Genomic DNA, 24,154 nt, shown 5'->3' on the forward strand with positions numbered 1-24,154 from the left:
CCAAAACTCCATCGGTGACAGAATAGAGAAAAAAAACCTTGGGAGAAACCAGGCTCAGTTGGGGGGCCAGTTCTCCTCTGACCAGACGAAACCAGTAGTTCAATTCCAGGCTGCAGCCAAGTCAGATTGTGCAGAAGAATCATCTGTTTCCTGTGGTCTTGTCCTGGTGGTCCTCTGAGACAAGGTCTTTACAAGGGATCTGTATCTGGGGCTCTAGTTGTCCTGGTCTCCGCTGTCTTTCAGGGCAGTAGAGGTCCTTTCTAGGTGCTGATCCACCATCATGTCTGGATACGTACTGGATCCGGGTGACTGCAGTTACCCTCTGATCTGGAAACAGACTGGATCTGATGGCCACGCTGACCTCGGAACAAGAGAGAAACAGACAAATATTAGCATAGATGCCATTCTTCTAATTATGTAGCAAGTACATAGGGTGTTATGGAAAGTGTCCTCGGTTCCAGTTTACCTAATTAATGCAGCCTAAAAATCCTTTAACGGATTTGGATATTACAGTATTTCACAATTGCTAAAACACAATTTCTTGAAACCTTCACCCATATTCTCAAAACTTTAAACACAAAACCCAGTCTTTAAACTATATTCACAAAACCCCTGACTCTTCTGGCCAAATCAAACACTTGCCTCAAAACCATTTGATCTGTGCTCAAAATCAAACAATGCTTTCAAAACATAAACATAGCCAGTCAATATATAAACACTCATCAGCATTCATTAGACACTACATCAAAAAATTGACAACACAGCGTCCAGGGCATGTAGTTACAGATAATATTTTTTTATTGCATATAGAAAATAATTTTGCTATAAATAAAAGTAAATAATTCACAACTCAGCACAGCAAATATATTGCATACTGTAAGTACTGCAAGTAATTCAGTATAGAATTTCTGTGTTTTCAGCATAAAAATAAAGTAAGCCCTAAGAACAAAGACAACTCTAAATGCAAAGTGTATTACACAAAACATTGTGCAATTGCAAAATCAAAGTCTATGAGAGACTCATTCTGCCTCAGCATCCCGATGGTGGAGAACCCCCCCATTGCTTATGGCTGCACATAGGGTGACATTTCCACCACGTTGGCCAGGGACTTCCACAATGGCACTTTGGCCTCTCCTTCTCTTCTTCGCCAGATTGAACCCTACTTCATCTGCACAAATATATTCATGGGGCCTTTGCATGGAATCCATTTCAAACACCCTCTATATATAAAAGAGAAATATAATTAGTTTTGTAAGTGTTCCAGAAAGACATACTTCTGCAAAAGTGTATGTACATATGTATATTCACTCCTGATTTACACACACTACAATGTAATGCAGTTGCAGTAACGGTATAGGACAATAACTGTAGGCTACAAACTTGTACTGTAAGCATCAGTGCTGAAAGTGTACACTTACTTGAACATACTGATATCGTAGACCTTTGACCCTTTCTGAATTGCACTCAAAGGATACTCTGTACACTTGTTTCATGCTTACCCTGTTGCGATGGAGGACACGGGAAATGGTAGAAAGGCTGACACTGTTGATACCTTCAAAGTTTACATTGTCTCCTACAAGTCTTTGCTGTATTTCACGCAGTCGGATGACATTGTACTCTTCCTCCTTGTCCACCACCTCTTACACAAACTCTTCCTCCTCTTCCTTTCACATTGTTTCCATCCATTGTGGTATCAACACTCACCGTACCTGGGCCACCTGTATTGTCTTATATTCTAGACAACTGATTTGATCACATCATTAGAAACAAGTGTGAACAATTTTGAGTTGTTGTGTGTAAACGATGACAGTTGTGTTTAACTTTTGCCACATGTACTTATCGTTTTGCTAAATGTGTTTTAGTGAGTAAGAATGTGTTTAGAGTTTTGCAAAAAGAGTGGATGAGATTTGCAAACAGTGTCTTAACTACCTGAACTTGTTTAAGATTTTGCCTACATAGTGATTGATTCGACAAATGTGTTTAGGCCACTGAGCATTGGGTTCAGAGAATGGGGTTTAGTGTTTTAGCAATTGTGAAATACTGTAAAAGCATATTAGTATGTTATGTGTAAGCCAGGTTAAAGAGATGAGTCTTTAATCTAGATTTAAACTGCAAGAGTGTGTCTGCCTCCCGAACAATGTTAGGTAGATTATTCCAGAGTTTAGGCGCCAAATAGGAAAAGGATCTGCCGCCCGCAATTGATTTTGATATTCTAGGTATTATCAAATTGCCTGAGTTTTGAGAACATAGCGGACGTAGAGGAGTATAATGTAAAAGGAGCTCATTCAAATACTGAGGTGCTAAACCATTCAGGGCTTTATAAGTAATAAGCAATATTTTCAAATCTATATGATATTTGATAGGGAGCCAGTGCAGTGTTGACAAGACCGGGGTAATATGGTCATACTTCCTGGTTCTAGTAAGAACTCTTGCTGTTGCATTTTGGACTAGCTGTAGTTTGTTTACTAAGCGTGCAGAACAACCACCCAATAAAGCATTACAATAATCTAACCTTGAGGTCATAAATGCATGGATTAACATTTCTGCATTTGACATTGAGAGCATAGGCCATAATTTAGATATATTTTTGAGATGGATAAATGCAGTTTTACAAAGGCTAGAAACGTGGCTTTCTAAGGAAAGATTGCGATCAAATAGCACACCTAGGTTCCTAACTGATGACGAAGAATTGACAGAGCAACCATCAAGTCTTAGACAGTGTTCTAGGTTATTACAAGCAGATTTTTTAGGTCATATAACTAACACCTCTGTTTTTTCTGAATTTAGCAGTAAGAAATTACTCGTCATCCAGTTTTTTATATCGACTATGGATTCCATTCGTTTTTCAAATTGGTGTGTTTCACCGGGCCATGAAGAAATATAGAGCTGAGTATCATCAGCATAACAGTGAAAGCTAACACCATGTTTCCTGATGATATCTCCCAAGTGTAACATATAGAGCGTGAAGAGTAGCCGCCCTAGTACAGAGCCTTAAGCACCTCTTTTAGGAGCTTAGATGGTATAGGATCTAACATACATGGTGTTTAGATGATTTAACAAGTTTATACAATTCTTCCTCTCCTATAGTAGAGAATGAGTGGAACTGTTCCTCAGGGGGTCTATAGTGCACTGTCTGATGCGATACTGTAGCTGACGGCTGAATGGTTGCGATTTTATCTCTAATAGTATCGATTTTAGAAGTAAAGTAGTTCATAAAGTCATTACTGCTGTGGTGTTGGGAAATGTCAACACTTGTTGAGGCTTTATTTTTCGTTAATTTAGCCACTGTATTGAATAAATACCTGGGGTTATGTTTGTTTTCTTCTAAAAGAGAAGAAAAGTAATCGGATCTAGCAGTTTTAAATGCTTTTCTGTAGGATAGGTTACTTTCCCGCCAAGCAATACGAAATACCTCTAGTTTTGTTTTCCTCCAGCTGCACTGCATTTTTCGGGCTGCTCTCTTTAGGGTGCGAGTATGCTTACTATACCATGGTGTCATACTGGTTTCCTTAACCTTCCTTAAGCGTAAAGGAGCAACTGTATTTAAAATGCTAGAAAAGAGAGAGTCCATAGTTTATGTTACATCATCAAGTTGTTCTGAGGTTTTGGATATGCTAAGGAATTTGGATACATCAGGAAGATAACTTAAAAGGCAGCCTTTTGTGGTAGAAGTGATGGTTCTTCCATACTTGTAACAAGAAGTAGAATTTACAATTTTGGCTATATGAAGTTTGCACAAAACTAAATAATGATCTGAGATATCATCACTTGGCTGCATAATTTCAACACTATCAACATCAATTCCATGTGACAGTATTAAATCTAGAGTATGAGTTCGACAATGACTAGGTCCTGGAACGTGTTGTCTAACCCCAATAAAGTTCAGAATGTCTATAAATGCTGATCCCAATGCATCTTTTTCATTATCAACATGGATATTAAAATCACCAACTATTAAAACTTTATCTTCAGACTAACTTCAGACTAACTCGGATGTAAAATCACCAAACTCTTTAATAAAGTCTGTATGGTGCCCTGGTGGCCAGTACAAACATAACAGGGGATTTATCATTAACATTTGTTTCTCTGGATAATGTTATATGAAGCACCATTGCTTCAAACGAGTTATACTTGAAGCCTGCCTTCTGAGAAAGTCTGAAAACGTTGTTATAATTTTAAGCAACACCTCCCCCTTTGCCTTTTAGACGCGGCTCATGTTTATAACAGTAATCTTGGGGGGTGGACTCATTTAAACTACATCTTCCTATATGGTCTGACTTGTTAAAAGATAAAACATCCTTTTGACCAATAAATGGACTTTCAGCTTACCTCGCCCTCACAGGCCTACAGTAGGTGGCCAGCCTTTCTGGGGCTTACTACCACGGCAGTGCCGCAGTGGTAACTTTAATTCAGTCGTGTGTTAAAATCATTCGCAAAACTACCACCAGGTGGCGCAAAGGGACAGATTGCGAAATGCATGTAATTGTAAAATGAGATAAAAGAAGGAAGTAAAACAACAATAACATTAGGATATATATTGTAAAATTAAAAAAAAAAAAAAGTTTTTTTACAATTTGTTAATTTTTAAAACGTAGGATAGTCTTAGACTACAGTCTACTAAACAGAAATTAAAAGAAGAACACAAAGGATCATATGCATGCTATTTTTATTAAACAGTAAATAAATATAAGGCCTATATTATATATATATATATATATATATATATATATATATATATATATATATATATATATATATATATATATATATATATATATTGATCGTGCTGGTGCCTCGCGCACATATTCACTGGAAACAGCAGTCGTTCACCAGACATTCGGCGTGAGCACTTTGACATATTGTTAATTATGATTTATTTCATCAATACTGAAACGCACACAGCCTATTTACCTCATGAATAATAGTTAAGCTTCAAATGGGCAACATCACAAATATGGAAACGTTTGATTTCTCCCGATTGAGAAAGCCCAAGCTTACCTAATGCTTAGCTTTAAATTATTATTATTATTTATTACTAAGCCTATATTATTATATACTGCAATTATATTTATCCAATAGAATTATATATTTTTAATTATTATTTTGTTCTGATAAATTTGTTAAATTTAAAGGATTTGTTGTAAAATATTTTCTAATAGCCTATTTATTTCCTCTCACAAACTCTGATTTATATTTTAGCGTGTTTAAAAAAAAAAAAACATGCAGCAAACGAAAATAGGTGATTGATCCGTTAAAATGAAACCTATACACGACTCATATATTTTTTTCCTCTGACAAACTTAATTTATTTTTTAGCGTGTTTAAAAAATAAAAAATAAAGAATACTGTGGCGCGTGGGGCGGGGCCGAGAGGCGTGGGAACGAGGAGTGAGGCCAGGTGTAGTGATTGGAGATGAGCTACACCTGCGCCCCACCGCCAGTATCGAGTCCCACGTAGGAGATGGAAGGATATAAAACTGGAGCGACATTAGTGAAGGACGAGAGAGGACCAGGCCTGGGACATTAGTTTATGTGTTTGCTTTTTATTTGTGCGCGTCAGTCGCCGTGAGGGGCTGACGCGCTGTTTTGTATTTATTTTGAATATTAAAATTATGTTTTGATTGTGCGCCGGTTCCCGCCTCCTTCTTCCCGATGTATGTGGAGTTTTTATCGTTACAAAAACATTCAACAAATGAAAATTGGTGATTAATCCGTTAAAATGTGTTACTCTTGGTTAACAGTAATTATAATTATTTTACTTCAAACAGAGCCTGGCACTAATCTAGGTTATCCATGTTTTTTTTTTTTTTTTTTTTCATTGCATCTGAAAATGACTTTGTTCATTACATTCACTTCACGCGATCTGGCCCAGATCAGCCTCCCGCAAAGCTCAGCTGTGGACGATTTAAAAATGTTTGATATAAAGCAGTGGTTCTCAACCCGCGGCCCGTCACAAATTCTAATGCGGCCTGCACCACATGCTGAAAAAAAAAAAAATACTTTATCAGTTTGTAAAATTTTATTGTTTACATCAATTTAAAACAAATATGCTACTAATGAAATATAAGCTATATCCTAATGTTTTTATATGATTTTTTTCTTCTTCTTTATATATTATTTTCAGACATGAGAACTGGCATAGGCATTTAACGAACACATACAAGCGCGCACTTTGGCAGAATTCAATTCAAATAGTCATCAACAGCCATTAGGTAAATTGCCTTTAAGGTAAAATTGCGCATCAGAATGGACCAATTTGTTTTTTAAGGGAGAAAAAAAAGAAATTCAAAAAATGCCAGCGAATGAACATGTACAAACTGTCAATAGTCGCAGTATCAGTATTGAAGGAGAAGTGCTGGATTTTTTTTTTTTTTTTGCCCCGCAACTCACTTGAAGAAGTTCAGATAAATGGAAACACCATACACTATGTAACAATCCTTAATTGAAGAAATGTGGCAAAATATCTCAAGAGAGAACCTGATATTATTAAATTCAAAAGTGCTTTCCATATTTGGATCAAAATAGGCTACATTTGTGAACGCAAATTTTCTGAAATGTTGCGCATCAGGTCATGCAAGCCTGTATCTTAAACCCTCTGTCAAACTTTCTGCGTCCGCGAGTCCGCTATGGACCGTTAGGTAGGCGTGACGTAAAAAACGTCATTGGAGAGTGTGTGCCGAGGCTCTGAGCAGACGACCGCGCGGACAGATGCGCGTGGTCAGTAGGCTTCAAAAACAAAATTGCAGGGGAGGCGGCCGGCGCAGCGGACGATGATGGCTGCTTAATATTGACGCTCTACCTCAGTCGTCCTTTTTTTCGGTATTATCTATCCCTACTAAGTTTTCGGCCGAATCCTAAGTAAAGTCCTTGTTTTAGTGGCACTTAAGATGGCATCTAAACGAGATTTAATACACTCCCCGGCGAAGAAAAAGCATAAAGATGACGAGCACCTTCACGACGCCATTGCTGAAATGCTCGATAAGCAACTGAGCGCCATAAAACTAAGCATGTCGACGATCGTTCGCGAGGAAATCTCCACGATTACAGCACGATTGGACTCATTGGAAAAGGATGTTAAATCATTCGGCAATAGATGTGATGACATCCAGGCTACGGTGCGGGATGTTAAAAGGGACTCGATCGCTAACAAGTCTTGCCTAGAGGAGCTTCAGGAGAAACTATCTCTTTATGAAGATAAATCCAGACAAAATAACCTAAGGTTGGTGGGCCTACGGGAAGGAGCTGAAGGAGGGAACGCAATTCAGTTCTTGCAGACCCATATTCCCAAGTGGATTCCTGCTCTGCAAGGGAAAACGATCGAGATTGAACGGGCGCACCGTCTCTACGCAAATGAGGATTCCTCCAGGAATAGAGCGCGCACTCTGATTTTCAAACTCCTTCGTTACAATGATCGACAGGCGATTTTACAAGGAGCCAGAAGCGCATCACCGCTAAGTTATGAAGGGGGTATTTTACGGTTCTTCCCTGACTTCAGCCAGGGAACGTCCAAAAAAAGGAAAGCTATGGCCGAAGGGAGGAAACGCCTACAACTACTAGGCATCGAGTCATTCCTGCTTTACCCGGCATCGGTCAAAGTACGTAATGGTCAGGAGCATTTGCTTTTCAAAACCCCCGAAGACCTGGAGCGGTTCATCGCGTCTCTGAACGTCACTACGGAAACGGTCAGCACTGCGCCCATAGAGATGTCTGATGAGTAAATTCGGCCTTCTCTGTTTCGTATTATAACACTTTGAGTAGGGATATAGGTTTAATCTTAGCTGTGATGGACACTCAGGTGAGAGATGCTGATGTTTTGAGTATCTGCTGCCACTTATAGTCCGAGTGCATGGCCTCGAATATATTTTCTTTCCAGGCAGGTAAGAGAGTGTGTTCTTCCTCTCTGCAAGCTGCCGATCGTGTTTTGTTTTTTGGATTTCTTTTATTGTTTTTAACCATTACAATGTTAGAACTTCCAGGGTTTGCTGTTTTTGTTGTATTATTTATGTTTCATGGGGTGAAATACTCATTGGTGTATGTGGTTGCTACGGTTACTTTTGTCTCATGTATAATTATATTGTGATTGAATGAGGGATGTTAATGTGATTTCGTGGAATGTTAACGGTCTAAACTCTCCCATTAAAAGATCCAAATGCCTAGATTATCTGCATCGCAAACGAGCTGACATTGCCCTAATACAAGAATCCCATCTCAAGGCTTCTGATGTTACCCGCTTTCAGAATAGACATTTCAAAGTGATAGCTTTCTCGTCGTATAATAGTGCCTCAAGGGGAGTTATTATTCTTCAGAACAGAAAATTCCCGTTTCTAATTGAGACAGCGGGAGGGGATGATAACGGGCGGGTTACATATGCGTCAGGTTCATGGATATAATTTGAAAATGGTACTTTTCTCAGTATATTCCCCTAATAATTATGATGTAGATTTTTTTCCATCTCTTACCAAATCCCTCCTTAATTTTGTTGACTACAACTTGGTCGTAGGAATAGATGCTAATGCAGTTTGTAACCCCTTAATCGATAGATCCCTTGTCTCTGTTCATGGCGATCAGGCCTCGCAGTCGCTAAACGAACTCATTGCTGATAACGACTTATGCGATATCTGGAGAGTGAAAAATGAGAGCTGTAGAGATTATACTTTTTATTCAGCACGCCACAAATCATTTTCGAGGTTAGATTATATTCTGATTTCCAAATCTCTTATTCAAAGTGTAAACCATATTGATATTTTACCCATACTGATTTCAGATCACTCTGCTGTGATTTGTAATCTGTCTCCTCTGATTATTCCTTTAAACTCCAAAAGGTGGCGTATGAATACAACTCTTTTGCTAAATGAAGATTTTGTAAAACAGCTGCGTTCTAAACTAGCTTTGTTTCTTAAGGAAAATTTGAGCTCAGATACTAATCCACAAATCCTGTGGGAAACAACCAAGTGTTTTTTGAGAGGAAACTGTATTTCTTTTGCCTCTTATGTAAATAAATCCAGAGTAAAACAATTAACCAGTTTGGAGGCTCAGATTGAATGTGTAGAGAAGGATCTTAAAAAAAACCTTTACGGAACGGAAAAGCAGAATCCTGGGGAATTTAAAAACTGACTACAAGGCGATCTTACTAAAAAGGGTAGAATTTTTGATGCACCGTACCAAACAAAACTACTATTTTAATGGAGAGCGGCCAAGCAAACTAATGGCATTAAGGTTGAAACGCAACGAGGCCTTGGCTTCAATAACTGCCATTAAGGACAATGCAGATGTTCTTCACACAGCTCCGGGTGATGTAAATAGGATATTTAAGGAATTTTATGAGCATCTATACAGATCTGAGGTGGGAGTGAATGAACAACCTATCACTGACTTTTTGTCAAATCTAGATCTACCTCAATTAAGTGAGCAGCAATGTGCTTTTCTTGATTCTCCAGTAGAATTAAAAGAATTGAAGGAGGCTTTAGAGGTTATGAACAAGGGTAGGGCCCCTGGTCTAGATGGTTTACCCCCGGAGCTGTACCTGGCGATATGGGATTTGATTGGACAACTTCTCCTTGATTCCATAAATTTTGCTATAGGTTCGGGTTGCTTCCATAGAGATCAGAACACCGCTCTTATTTCTCTGCTACTGAAAAAAGGGAAGGAACCCTTATGCTGCTCTAGCTACAGGCCGATTTCACTAATTGGTACGGATGTTAAGTTATATGCTAAGGTTCTAGCCCATCGTCTGGGATCAGTCGCCAGCTTCCTAATTGCCCACGACCAGACAGGATTTCTTAAGGAACGTTTTGCTTCGGATAATGTGCGACGCCTTTTGAACATCATCGACTCATCCGACCCGGTTATCGAACAACGTGCTATTCTCTCGCTAGACGCCGAGAAAGCCTTTGACCGGGTCGAGTGGACATATTTATGGTCCGCTTTAACCCGTTTTGGATTTGGCCCTCGTTTTATTCATATGATTCAGACCCTATATGCTAACTCTTCTGCACGGGTTTCAACGGGGTTGTGTTGTTCGGATGCAATCCCGTTGAATAGAGGCACTAGACAGGGTTGCCCTTTATCGCCCTTGTTATTTGCAATTTCTTTAGAGCCCTTAGCGCAGGCAATTCGGCAGGACCATATTATTTACCCGATTACTGTTGGTGACTCCAAGCATTCTATCTCTCTTTTCGCAGATGATATCCTTCTCTACATGTCCAATGTTTCCTCTTCTCTACCTCAGTGTCTTAAAATATTTAATGACTTTAGCGTCATAAGTGGTTACAAAATTAATTGGGGAAAATCTGTGTTAATGCCCTTGTCTACATCAACAAATACAGCATTAGCGTCCTCCTCGATCCCAATTAGTAAGACATTTAAATATCTGGGAATTCAGATCTTTCCATCACTGCAGACTATCCTTAAAGAAAATTATAGTTCTTTATTTACTACTATCAGAAAAGATTTACAGAGATGGGACGTTATTCTAGTCTCATTACAAGGCAGAATCGCAATCATTAAAATGAATATCCTCCCTCGACTTTTATTTCTGTTCTCCATGATTCCTTTATCTCCCCGTATAAACTTTTTTAAAGAAATGAATTCTTTGATTACAAAATTCATTTGGAATAAGAAACGACCAAGAATTAAACTCTCAACATTACAGAGAAGATCTGACAAAGGAGGCTTGTCTCTTCCGAATTTTCAATTGTACTTTTGGGCATGTCAGCTGCGCTCGCTCAAGATTTGGTTACAGGTTGACTCACAGATCGCCTGGCGGGACGTGGAAGCATCAGCTGTGCTTCCACATCGGCTTCAGGACATTTTATTCACGGGTTTATCAAAAAAAGAACTAAGGTTTGGGAATACAACTGTGTCCAATTCTCTTAAAATCTGGCATGAGGTGTGCAAATTTATGGGAAGTTCATCTAAGTTTACATCTGAATCGCCGATCTGGCATAATCATAATTTGCAATCTGACAACAGACCTTTTGTTTTTAAGCCATGGTCCGATCAAGGTATACATACCCTTGGTGATATATTCAATAATCAGGGGCTAAGGTCTTTTCAAGATCTGAAAGAGTGTTATAATCTTCCTGGACATTCCTATTTTCTGTATTTAAGGTTGAGAAGCGCTATGCGTGCTTATGGAGTACCATGGAACTGCAACTTGGACTCTCACCCTCTGATGGACTGTGTAAACTTTTCACAGACACGAGGAGCAGTGTCATTCATTTACAACAGCCTGCTCAAGCACAGCTGTAGAAAGCTCCCCATCACCACGATATGGGAAAAGGAACTGGCTCCTTGCAATCTAAATTGGGACTGGATATGGGACACTATTCCAACAATGTCAAAAAATCTTGCCCATCAGTTAATACACTACAAACTGCTTCATAGGGCATACGCTACTCCAAATATCTTGCACAAAATGAAGCGCTTGCCTACCCCCTTTTGTTCACTCTGTAATTTAAATATTGTGGGTACTTATATGCACATGTTTTATGAATGCCAACTTATTGGTAACTTTTGGGATGAGGCATTTCAAGTTGTGACAGAATTATGTGATAAGGTAATCCTTAAGCACCCCAGTCTTTGTTTGTTAAATGATGATGCGGATCTCGATCTTACTGTTAGCCAGCGTAGGATTCTTCACACTGCTCTAACTGCAGCCAAAAAAATAATCTTTAAGATTTGGCATGAGCCTACAATTCCAGCAGGTAAATTGTGGCTCATAGAAATTAAATACATTGCACTTTTAGAACTTACTACAGCAAGAATTAATAAAGCCAAACCAAAAACACTTAGGGCCTGGAGTGAATTGGTTACAAAGCTATCACTGATAATAACTCAATAGGTCTTCCGTATGGATTACTTCTGAGCGCTATCAAGGAGGAGCAGTGGAAATCCTGGAGCTGTGTTGTTGTTGTTTTTCCACCCCTTAACTTAATTTGTTTTTGTTTTGTTTTTTTAACAAGCAAACCCTGGTCTTGTACATAGTTATATGTGGCCACAATTGTGGACCTTGTTCAACTTTGGAAAATAAATAAATAATCATAAAAAAAAAAAAAAAAAATTGCACATGTGCAGGCAGAGTGAAGAAGCTCATTGCTACTCGAACCTGTGCAATACGTCAATAAAAGAATATAAAGACAGCGATGTGCAATAATTCTGGGCAATTGCAGAGCTGGCCATCAGCCTGCGCATTCAGAAGTATAAATTAAAGAAGTCTGCGTCCGCGCTGGCCGTGTACGCGTCAGGATTGCTCATGCGGAAAGTATAACACAGGCGTTACAATCGCAACTTCTTTGTGTTACTCCTTTCAAGCTGAATCTCACAAAATTGGTCAGCTCCCGACAGCATCAGGTGTTTTATTTATGGGGAGTAGAATTGTTTATTTCAATGAATGTAATAGATTATATATCATAATAGTTAGGCTATATTATAAATCAGGTTGGTTTGTATTGCTGACGTAATATGTAAATTATATGCGACTTGCACTTAGACCATAGTGCAGTCTGCTGGAAAAAAGGTTGAGAACCATTGATATAAAGGTTGCTGTCCCATTTTATACAGGAATTGTTCATTTTAAAGGGGGGGGGTGAAATGCTATTTCATGCATACTGAGTTTTTTACACTGTTAAAGAGTTGGATTCCCATGCTAAACATGGACAAAGTTTCAAAAATTAAGTTGTACGTTTGAAGGAGTATTTTTGTTCCAAAAATACTCCATCCGGTTTGTCACAAGTTTCGTAAAGTTTTTTTTCGAGTATGGGTCTGTGTGACGTTAGAGTTAGCGTAATTTCCTTATATGGGTCCTAAGGCCACTTCTCCCGGAAGAGCACGCGCTCCCGTATAGCAGAGAAGAGACATTTCACTGATCAGAGCGAGAAAGCGAAATTTCACAAAAGAACAAAAGAAATGTGTTTTTGGTTGCCAGGGCAAGACAACCCTGCACAGATTACCAAAAGAGAAACAGCATTAAGGGACCAGTGGATGGAGTTTATTTTTACAGAGCATCAACGGAGTAGTGCAAGTTGTTTTGTTTGTTCCCTGCATTTCAAAGATGCTTGTTTTACAAACAAGGCCCAGTTTGACGCCGGATTTGCGTATCGTTTATTTCTTAAGGATAATGCAGTCCCAACGAAAAAGGGAGTAAAACTGCTTCAAATATCTCTGTGTTGTTAACTTAGCTATCGGCGCGTAAGCGCATCAAGTAAACAACATGCGATGTTGTCATCAAACTGCACTTTCCACATGTACACCTTAAAAAAAAAAAAAAAAAAAGAAGACATAAATTGGAACTTAGTAATTTTCCAAAACCGCTAAACAAATATATACAGTTTCAATACATAACACATAGAGACGTCCTGCTGTAGTCGTTGCTTCCGCTGCTCTTGTTCAATTTCAGCCTCAGGATCTGATTCTGGATAATAAATATACGCTGAATCTGACTGTTAGCCATGGTTTGTTTTGGATGATGTTTTTTTCCTCACGGTAATGTCACAGCTTCCAAACGCTCTCAACGCAAAAGCCTACTCGCGCTCGTGATTCTTTAGCTCCGCCCACAAGTCACGCCCCCAGCCGCTCGTGTTTTTCTGGAAAAAATGGTACAGATTATCTTTCTCTTATAAATATAATAAAACTAAATACTTTTTGGAGTTATGAAGGATGCAGTACTACTCTATAGGTACTCAAGATTAACAGGAGACTGAGTGAAAACAAGCATTTCACCCCCCCTTTAACATTCTCCTTTAAAAAATCTAATTATATTGTTAGTTGTAATTATAATGTTAACACAAGTTCATTTAGAACTATTTTTTTTTTACTTATAAACTCCTTGAGAATTTAAAGTTAGTTTAATAGTATTTAAATTCAAGTTTTAAAAAAAGGTTTTAATTGCTTAAATTATTTTTATTACAGTTTTTCTCAATTGCTAAAACACAATTTCTGAAACCTTGCTCCATTTTCTGAAAACATTGAACACAAAACCTCATCTTCAAGCACTATTTACAAAACCTCTGACTCCTCTTGCAAAATGAAACTTTCGCCTCAAAACAGTTTTACCTGTGTTCAAAATCAAACACTGCTCTCAAATCATAAACAAAGTGATCAAAATGATATACACTATCAAGCAGTCAGTAAACAATACACCAACAAATAGAAAATACATTGTTCAAAACATAGTTCTCAGGGAGAAGTAAATTTTTAATCTCAAAACAAAGTTCATATTATTCCGTCATTTGTCTTTTGATGAACGAAAACATGTTCTATCATAGTAGCTCAAAATTGATCAGAAATTACTACTCTGCTTTGCTCTTTGCAGGTTTTTTTTTTGGTTCTTCCTCCTTCTACCCCTATTTTTACAGTACTGTACCCTGCATCTCATAAACTTGTGCTTGGTCTCTGTGATAGTGTAATTATTGTTATTTGTTGATTTGTTGACCTCGTTGACCAGGGACTTCAACAATGGCCCGCTGTCCAATCATGTTTCGGCCTCTCCTTCTCCTCCTCCTCCTCCTCCTCCTCTTTCTTGCCCTCCTCCTCCTCCTCCTCCTCCTCTTTCTTGCCCTCCTCCTCCTCCTCCTCTTTCTTGCCCTCCTCCTCGTCGCCCACCTCGCATACGCACTCGTCCTCTCACATTGTTTCTTCTATCCATTTTCAGACTTTCTCCTTCCCACCTTCAACAACCTGTTTGCTCTCTGAACTGGCTTATATTGGTTGTGTCACATCATTTGAAAAAGGTTAAATCAATTTTGAGTGGTTGTGTTCAATCAATGACACATGTTCTCTATTTGTATTTGATTGTTGCCACTTGTGTTTACCAGTATGAATGACATGTGCATTAGAGTGCAGAATGTGTTTTGAGAATGAGAATGTGTTTAGCGTTTTGCTGAAGAGTCTAAGTGAGATCTGCAAATTGTGTTTTACCATGTGAAATGGTTTAAGGTATTGACAACAGACTGCACAATTAGCTAAATAAGTTCAGGCAACTGAGAACTTTGTTCAGCCAATGGGTTTTAGTGTTTTAGCAATTGAGAAAAACTGTAATTAATAATATGTTACCATGTTTATTCTTGTAAAAAAATACGTGTTTGTTTATTCTTTAGGAAAACAAGGGAAAAAATAAGGGACAATCCGAATATTTGTTTTGCTTTACCTATTTATGTAAGCTACAATTATTCAAATAATAATAATAATAATAATAAAATAATGTAATTAAAAAATACCATTGGCCTGAGTAATTTTGACCATTATAGAATTGTGACTTAGATTAGTCATTTAGGTGGTAAAAATACTGTGAAATGAATAATGGCATGGATTTTAGAGCATAACAACTGAAGGTTTATGAAACATTAGCCAATAAAGCATTTTTTTAAACAACGGAACTTAAAGTTGTGAACTAAAATATTATTTCAACCATACAGCATGTGAATAAATAAAATGCATAATTTTCATAACATTTCATTATTCATAAAATGCATAATGTTTGGATATGTACTTCAATATAATGAGCTCCAAGTTTAAGAATAGTCCTAGACTTCTCTCTCTCTCTTTAACAGCATTAGCTCAATGATATACGTCTTCCTTCCGTTAGAATTTTCCTGCCTTGCTAAATGTTGGGCTCATGATCAATAAGTTGTATTCGCCTCAATCTGATTCAGTAAAGTCAAACCGCAGAGAGTGAAGCCTCGGAGACCCGCGCGCTGTGAGGCGGGAACAGAGGACTCCGCTTGGTCTTAAAGCCTCCCGCAAACATCCACGATCATAAATAACAATGATTTTCGTAAAATAATGATTAATTATTAATTGATGATTTGTTATCATCATTATGGTCTTGTGAAAATAATAATATGGGCTGCGAGAAAATTATGAATACAAATAGTAGCCTAGTGCTGCTGAGTGCAGGCATGTTTCAGTAACACACCGTTCCTCAAGAGCCAAAACACAGACCGAATTCTGTTCAGCTGCAGGGGGTTGGGTTTTGGATAGTTATTCATGGCTTGTGGGGTCGAGATAAAGGTGTGAATTGCTCTTTCATATGGATAGTGTCATGAGGCTTTCACTTGCTGAACCGGTTTATATAGGACTGTTGTTTTGGTTATATTCACAGTGCTGGCTCTCTCCGACAAGAGAAATGCAACATTCATAGATTACACTATTCCTTTTCGTTTAAAAACATTTCAAGCTTTCTGTAGATATATTTTTAATGTAACTATGTGTGAGACACAAAAAAGTTTACACATAGCTTAAGGCACTTTGAAACGCTCCTGTTATTTATTATTATTATTATTATTATTATTATTTTATATGCTATGTTATGAACATAACATTTCAAACATACTGAAATACTTTATTCATGGAGTGAAGGCGGAGCGTGTTTCTGGTATCAATGGCTGCATTTCCACTGTGGGGTCAGTGTGAGCCAGGGCTTAAAGCAGGCCGGGCAGGGCTAATAGCCTCAGGCCTGTAGCACCGAGGTCAGAATAGCGCAGGGTTTCCACAGTGGAGCCTGAAGCTCCGCTGCGCATCACTAAAACACGCCCTTTACACACCTCTCAGAACAACGTCATGCAACCTCATTATTTCACCAACAAAGAGAAGTTATCAGAAAAAGTCAATGGAACATGCGCGATCACAAAACGAAGATGATAAAAGTGGCCGTTTGTTTACATGTTTTGTTATATATTCACATTCAAAAGCATCGCTGTAGAAGTGATACATTGATCATAGGCTATTGATTTAATTTATCAGGACTCAAAATTAATCACACATAAATACACTTATTTCTATTTTATTTATTTATTTTTAACGCTTATGAAAATAGCCTGCTTATTCAGTCGAGTCTGTTTCTGTCTATTAGCCACAGTAGCCGTCACATTTAGAATGAATGATAATATCTCTATTTTTATAAAAGCTCCCGAACCAAAATATTAGGCTATTATATTTTTTTATGACGTGAGCTAAACTCTCGAGATGAGGCTTGTGACAGATAATATACGTCACTAAATAAATACACGAGAATAAGAAGCTGACGTCTGATTTCCTCAAATGGTCATATTTACCATGTTTACTATGGTAATGTTAATGCCTAGCGTGCACAGACTTTTGCATCGCTTATAAATATTTCTGCCTTGTATGGTGATTATAATACATTTGAACGAGCTGTGTTCAAACAAGTCTCTACATTTCTCACACACAACAATCTGTTTGACAGCAACCAATCTGACTTCAGAAGTGGACATTCAACTGAGACGGCCTTGCTCTCAGTTGTTGAAGCTCTAAGACTGGCAAGAGCAGAATCCAAATCTTCAGTACTTATCCTGCTTGATCTGTCTGCTGCTTTTGACACGGTTAACCACCAGATCCTCCTATCAACGCTACTGGCGAAAGGCATCTCAGGAACCATACTTCAATGGTTTGAGTCTTACCTATCAGATAGGTCCTTCAAAGTATCTTGGAGAGGTGAGGTGTCCAAGTCTCAGCATCTAACTACTGGGGTGCCTCAGGGCTCAGTTCTTGGACCACTTCTCTTCTCTGTCTACATGGCATCATTAGGTTCTGTCATTCAGAAACATGGTTTTTCATACCACTGCTATGCTGTTGACACTCAACTCTACCTCTCATTCCATCCTGATGATCCGACGGTAGCTATTCGCATCTCAGCTTGTCTAACTGACATTTCTTCCTGGATGATGGACCATCACCTTCAACTCAACCTTGCCAAGACAGAACTGCTTGTGATTCCAGCAAACCCATCGTTTCATCACAATTTCACCATCAAGTTAGGCACATCAACCATAACTCCTTCAAAAACAGCTAGAAGCCTTGGAGTTATGATTGATGATCAGCTAACTTTCTCAGACCACATTGCTAAAACTGTCCAGTCCTGCAGATTTGGTTTATTCAACATCAAGAAGATCAAGCCCTTTCTTTCAGAACATGCTGCACAACTCCTTGTTCAAGCTCTTGTTCTGTCCAGGCTGGACTATTGCAATGCTCTCTTGGCAGGTCTTCCAGCCAATTCTATCAAACCTTTACAATTAATTTAGAACGTGGCAGCAAGATTATTTTTTAATGAGCCAAAAAGAATACACGTCACACCTCTGTTTATCAATTTGCACTGGCTTCCAATAGCTGCTCGCATAAAATTCAAGGCATTGATGTTTGCCTACAAAACTACCACTGGCTTTGCACCCATTTACCTAAATTCGTTACTTCAGACTTATGTGCCCTCTAGAAGCTTGCGTTCTGCAAGTGAACGTCGCTTGATTGTTCATCCCAAAGAAGCACAAAGTCACTTTTACAGACTTTTAAATTAAATGTTCCCTTCTGGTGGAATGAACTCCCCAACTCAATCAGTGCAGCTGAGTCCTTAGCCATCTTCAAGAATCGGCTTAAAACACATCTCTTCCATCTTTATTTGACCCTCTAACTTTAACACTTACTATTCTAATTCTATTCTTTAAAAAATCTAACTACCTTTCTAAGCTTTTTGTGTTCTATTTTCTTTTCATTTATTATGCAATTGTATATGTATGTGTGTGTGTATGTGTAAAGACCTCTAACTAGCTTGCTATATTCTTTTATTTTTTTTATTCTATCTGTTTTCTTTTTATTTATTATATTAGTGAAAATCCCATGCTACGTGTACTGTGTTAACCTAACATAGACTTGTTATAGCACTTATATATCATTGCTCTTTTTGTTGTTTTTGATTGCTTCCACTGTCTTCATCTGTAAGTCGCTTTGGATAAAAGCGTCTGCTAAATGAATAAATGTAAATGTAATACACATTGGATCAAGTTATTTCAAAGACTCGCTGCTGACTGAAAGTGAGTTTTGAGCTTGATTTATTTAAAAAAGTGTTTAATGCTGGTGTTACAGCTGTTATCTTTCTGAAATGATCTGCAGCGCAGACTCTCTATTTTTATAAAAGCTCCTGAACAAAAATCATTATTATATTTTGATGATATGCAACGTGGAGCTAAACTCACTAAACGAGATGACAGATAAAATGTTACTTAATAAATACACAATTGTGATAAAGAATAAGAAGCTGACGTCTGATTTCTCCAAGCGGTCATATTTACCATGTTTACTATGGTAACGTTAATGTTTAGCATGCATAGTCTTTTACATCGCTTCTAAATATTTCTGCCTTGTTTAGTGATTATAATCCACATCGGATCAAGGTATTTAAAACACTTGCTGCTAACTAAGAGTGAGTTTTGAGCTCAACTTATTTTAAAAAGTCTTTAATACTGGTGTTAAAGCTGTTATCTTTCTGAAATGGTCCGCAGCGCGGACTCTAACATTACTCTAAAATTACTTTAGTTGTCAATTACTAAAGCTTTTTTTTTTTTACATCGTGTGAATGTTGTTGATTATAATGACAGAACTTGAGTTTAATCTTCACTGACATGGTCATAACAGTAAACACAAAGACATCAGATGCCAGACACCTGACATGTTTCTATGCACAACTTGAGATGAAGTAGAGTAAACGCCTTTCGTGTTATGTTGTAAAAGTTTCTTTGGCAAGAAATTCCCATCTTGACTTACCACATTCATTCCTGTTTAATATGTGTATGCGTCTACAGGGTTTAAACTGATATACAGTAGGACAAGCTAAATTTGCATTGCCAGCTCACATACCGCAGCGCCGGTGCCGCGGCATTAACTGAATTCAGTTGCGTGTTAAAATTATTTGCTTAAGTCCTGCCAGGTGGTGCAAAGGGATGAATTTTTAACTGACTATAATAATAAAATGACAGTTTGTAAACGAAGATGAAAGGACAAGTAAAACATCAATAGCATGTAACAACAATGAGTTTTACAGAATAATTAACTCAAATGATATATAGGGAATTTGAATAATTAATCAGGAATATGATTAATATATATCTCAGATGACAGTTACATTAAACTTTATTGATTATGAAAAATAGCCCAATTGCCTATACCAATAACTAATTACAGGGCACTGTAACTTACTCATTAATATGTCAATATTCCATTCTTCATATCAATTGTTGTGATATCTCTTACTGTAAATTACTGGAAATCAAACAGTGGTTTGTCCAGCAAGCCAGATTGACCTATCAGTTTTCAATAAAGTTATCACTTCTTATAATTCAAGGAAAAATATTCTCTGGCCATGAAAACATTATCCTATCATCATGATAAATTAAGTTTCTAAATTTAAAGCTTGTAGCTAAAGATCAGACATCTCAGTGACTCGTAATGTGAGTGGGGTGGAGTCCAAGCCAATCATCAGTATATGGGTTTTTAATAATTAAACTAGTAATACATCAAACTACAAATCACACAGAGTAAATATGCGTACGACAATACAAACAGTAAGCTTTACAAGACATAACGGAATCCAAATAAAAGAGAGAGAGAGAGAGAGAGAGAGAAAGAGAGCGAGCGAGCGAGAGAGGGAGAGAGAGAAAATGGAGAAAGCGAGAGAGATCACAGAATGAGCTCAGGTATGAAAATCAGTCAGTAACCTTTTTGGCAGCCAACACTAATCAGATCATAGCAACACTTTAAAGCAGCATTTAAATCTCCATAGAAAACGATACTTGCATGGCCCAGTGGGTGAGCGTGGTACCGGTGACGCGCGTGTGAGCTGCTCTGGATCTTGGCGTGAGTGTGGGGTCACGTGGTCCTTTGTGGCAAAGGGGTGTTCGTTCATCTTCGCGCGGTATTTGAAAGGTTCAACAAACAATGTTCCAGAATTCGTCTTCCTTGTGTGGAGAGGCGAATAGTCGAATAAATTTAGTAAAGAAAAGAAAACAAACAACAAAAACAAAAGCTTCCAAAGGAGCCATGAAAATGGCTTTCCTCTCCTCAGTCCCTGTGCTGAGGGGGAAGGCGAAATGAGAGCGGCCCAAGGCCGCGCCGAGGGACTCGCGGGAGCGACGAGGGTCGCACAGGAGCGCAGCGTGTCTGAGAACGAAGAACGAGACGAAGAGAAGAGAGGGCGGATCTTGTTCGGTCGGTTCTTATGGCTTGGGATGGTTCATGCCTCTTTTCGCGTGAACAGCCAATGAACGTCCGCGATCTGAAGCGGAGGGAAAAGTTCCTTTGTCTCTGTGGAAACAACCCCCTGATGATTTAGGGTTTGTCTGATTTCATCAGGGATATTCTAGCAAGTTCGTAATTCCAGATTAAATAGATTTTTCATTACTTTGCTCTAGATAAATGGGTCTGTCAAAGCATGACGATTACACAGATACCAAAAATAATATATATAAATGATCAAAACATGAAGTTACATTCAAATGCAGAATTACACACATTTAAAGATTTGATTAACACATGATAACACTACAGATAGTCCCAATTTATATGGGAAACCTCTAATGTACCGCAAAAACAATAATATACACATTAAGACTACATTTGAGTACATTTTACCATTCTTTTGTAAGGATTAGATTTCCTGTCCTGTGGTCCTGTGTGGTCGTAAAATTTTTACGAGCTGCAAAGGAGTGGGGGTTGCAGAACATGGCTCTCTTTGAGAAAGTTAAAGTGAGGAGAAACAATTCCAATTTATACGCTAGAAAAATTATAATCCTCGCATAACAAGGATTAACCATGGTACACACAAAAAATATTCAAAATACATATTATTAATAAAATGATGAAAGTAAGGAACTTCTACGAAAGGTTTCCTTTGTCTCCAGTGTGTTGAGGAATTTGGGGGGTTTTCAGGTCTCCTTTGAGGCTCGCATGGGTATCGTAAAATAATTTAAGTCCAGCCAGGCTGGCGCCAGGCCAGGCATTTAGTGCAAAAAGGGTTTCATTTGTATGCCTGAATTTAACCCATGAATCGATGACCTGCATATCTGTTACAGCATTATATTATAACATTTTAACATCCTTAAAAACCATTATAAAATTTAAAGTAAGAGTTCATTTAAAAATGTGGAATAGTCTTAGGCTACAGTAAAAATGTAAAAAAAAGACCTTTACACAAAATCTTACTGCTATTGTCATTAAACAGTCATTACTAGGTCATTACTAAAGTAATGATAGTAACGATAACAATCCTCAATAGGCAAGTAATTTAGAAATACATTCAAAGCCTTTTTTTTGTAAAGTGTCAAACCTGTAACAAGTAGAACAATTTGTCCACTATATATGCATGAAAAAAAAACTAATAATGATAACAATATTCATAGGCAAGTCATTCAATAATACATTGGTATTCAGTAAAGTGTCAAACTCGTAAACAGTAGGACCATTGTCCGCTAAACATAAAACTAACCACATAGTGTGTGTAATGTGCTTTGAGTGTGTGAGAGGACGGAGAGAGAGAGAGAGAGAGAGAGAGAGAGAGAGAGAGAGTGTGTGTGTGTATGACAGAGAGTTAGTGAGTGAGTGAGTATAGATCACTCTGCATCTTCATCACTATGGCCTGCGTTGTCAGTCACATGATACAGTGCATCATCATAAAAAGCCCTCACTACATCAAACACACCTACTGCTCCTAATAGTGCCAGCACGTCGCGCTTCTGAAAAAAAAACTGTGGCCCCTTACTGGAAAGGTATGCTCTATGCCAAGGTTGGGAAAAAGCTGACGAAATTCCATGAGCATGGACACCATGTTCATGTTTTTGTTTTGCCCAAAGCAAGAGTCGCTGAACAGCCAAAGTCCCCTGGATCTGCTGACTTTGTCCTGAAGTCGAACCTTGAGGCAGTCACTCAGTGCAGAAGCAATCATATTGCTGTCTTTGCTATACTCATTCTCCTGCCACACATAGAGATGGACATCATCTTTTTCCTGTTGACTGTTCTCACCATGGTGTACAACAACACCAAACAGGTACAGATACATCTGCTGTGAGTAATAGGCCTGTCCTATTGGTTTTTTTTGAAAGACCATGTTTTGCATCATATCAAAACTGAGGGTCACATGACCTTCAGCAACCCTGCTTAACAGGTCATAAAACATGCGAGCTCTGCAACGATGCAAGATGAATGATGCAGATTCCATCTTCTTCTCTGTCTCAGTTAGGTTTGGATCTGTAATCCTGATCTTGTACTTGAATTCATAATAATTAATTAAGGTGCATTTAACAATGAAGCCTTACAATATATATAACATATGATTACTGATTACAACATGAATTTCATACAGTTATTATTGCATGAACTTTACACACAAATTAACATTAAAAACATACTCTATAAAACAGATTATTAAAATTGTAATACCAAAAATTTTTCATTTGATTACTTTGAAATTAGATATTGATAATTATTCTATGAATGTATGCTTAATGTTAGTGTCTGTACTTCAATTAGGAAGAAAAATTAATGTTAAAAGTAACGTATTACATCCTCACTTATATGTGATAATACATTTCTCTGAATTGTTATGAATTCAGTTCCACTTTTTCAAGTGAATTTCGCAATTCCAATTCAATTCAACATCCTGTAAGGTGAAGTCCATTCAAATTCATTAATTGAACTGAATTAAATTCAAAAATTCTGAATTTTGCACAGCCCTGGCAGGGGTCAGGAACCTCTTTTGCATCAGTAAGCTAGTATTATTATCAGTAAGTTACTTTCCATGTCACGTTAGCATGCTTGTTAACAGCAAAAAATCTTCGTCACAAGGGAGAAACCTACAAACTTTATTAAACTAGGCAAATCTAAAATGAAAATTGTACTCACCGAACACTTTAATGAAGGTCGCCTTGCAAACGGGCACCTTCTCCGGGTGATTGGCACACAAAAGATTGTACTTGACAGATATGTTCCATTTTTTTCGTTTGTTAACGTCCTTCAAGTTCCATATGAGGAACGAAATGAGAACGGTCCAGCATTAAGACCGCACTAACAGCAATAATTCTCATTAACTGCTATTGTCCTCGATTTTTCAAACTGTCTCCAATTATGCCTTAACTGTGTGAGCAAAAATGGAGTATGGTATATTTCAGCTGTTTTATGCGCTGGTGCCTCACGCGCACATATTCATTGTAAACAGCACAGTTCAGCATGAGCAGCGGTCTACTGTTGCATATTTTTGCTCTTTATAATATTCGTCCGTCGATACTGAAACACACGTGAACCACAAAGCCTATTTTAACTAATAAATAATAGTTTAGCTGCAAATACGCAACATCACGAATATGGAAACATTTGTATTG

At 37.9% G+C, this 24,154-nt stretch overlaps 1 protein-coding gene across 1 annotated transcript in view; it reads right to left on the reverse strand.

The window, feature by feature from the left end:
* Positions 1 to 450: 450 nt before the first annotated feature.
* LOC128011376 (uncharacterized) overlaps positions 451 to 24,154 on the reverse strand; it is a 91,071-nt gene continuing 67,367 nt past the window's right edge. Inside the window, exon 2 of the mRNA XM_052593708.1 lies at positions 451 to 466. The gene's annotated coding sequence lies outside the window, so the exon portion shown is untranslated. The remainder of the gene's footprint in view (positions 467 to 24,154) is intronic.

Source organism: Carassius gibelio, chromosome B23 (assembly GCF_023724105.1).
Source record: "Carassius gibelio isolate Cgi1373 ecotype wild population from Czech Republic chromosome B23, carGib1.2-hapl.c, whole genome shotgun sequence".
Lineage (NCBI taxonomy): Eukaryota > Metazoa > Chordata > Actinopteri > Cypriniformes > Cyprinidae > Carassius > Carassius gibelio.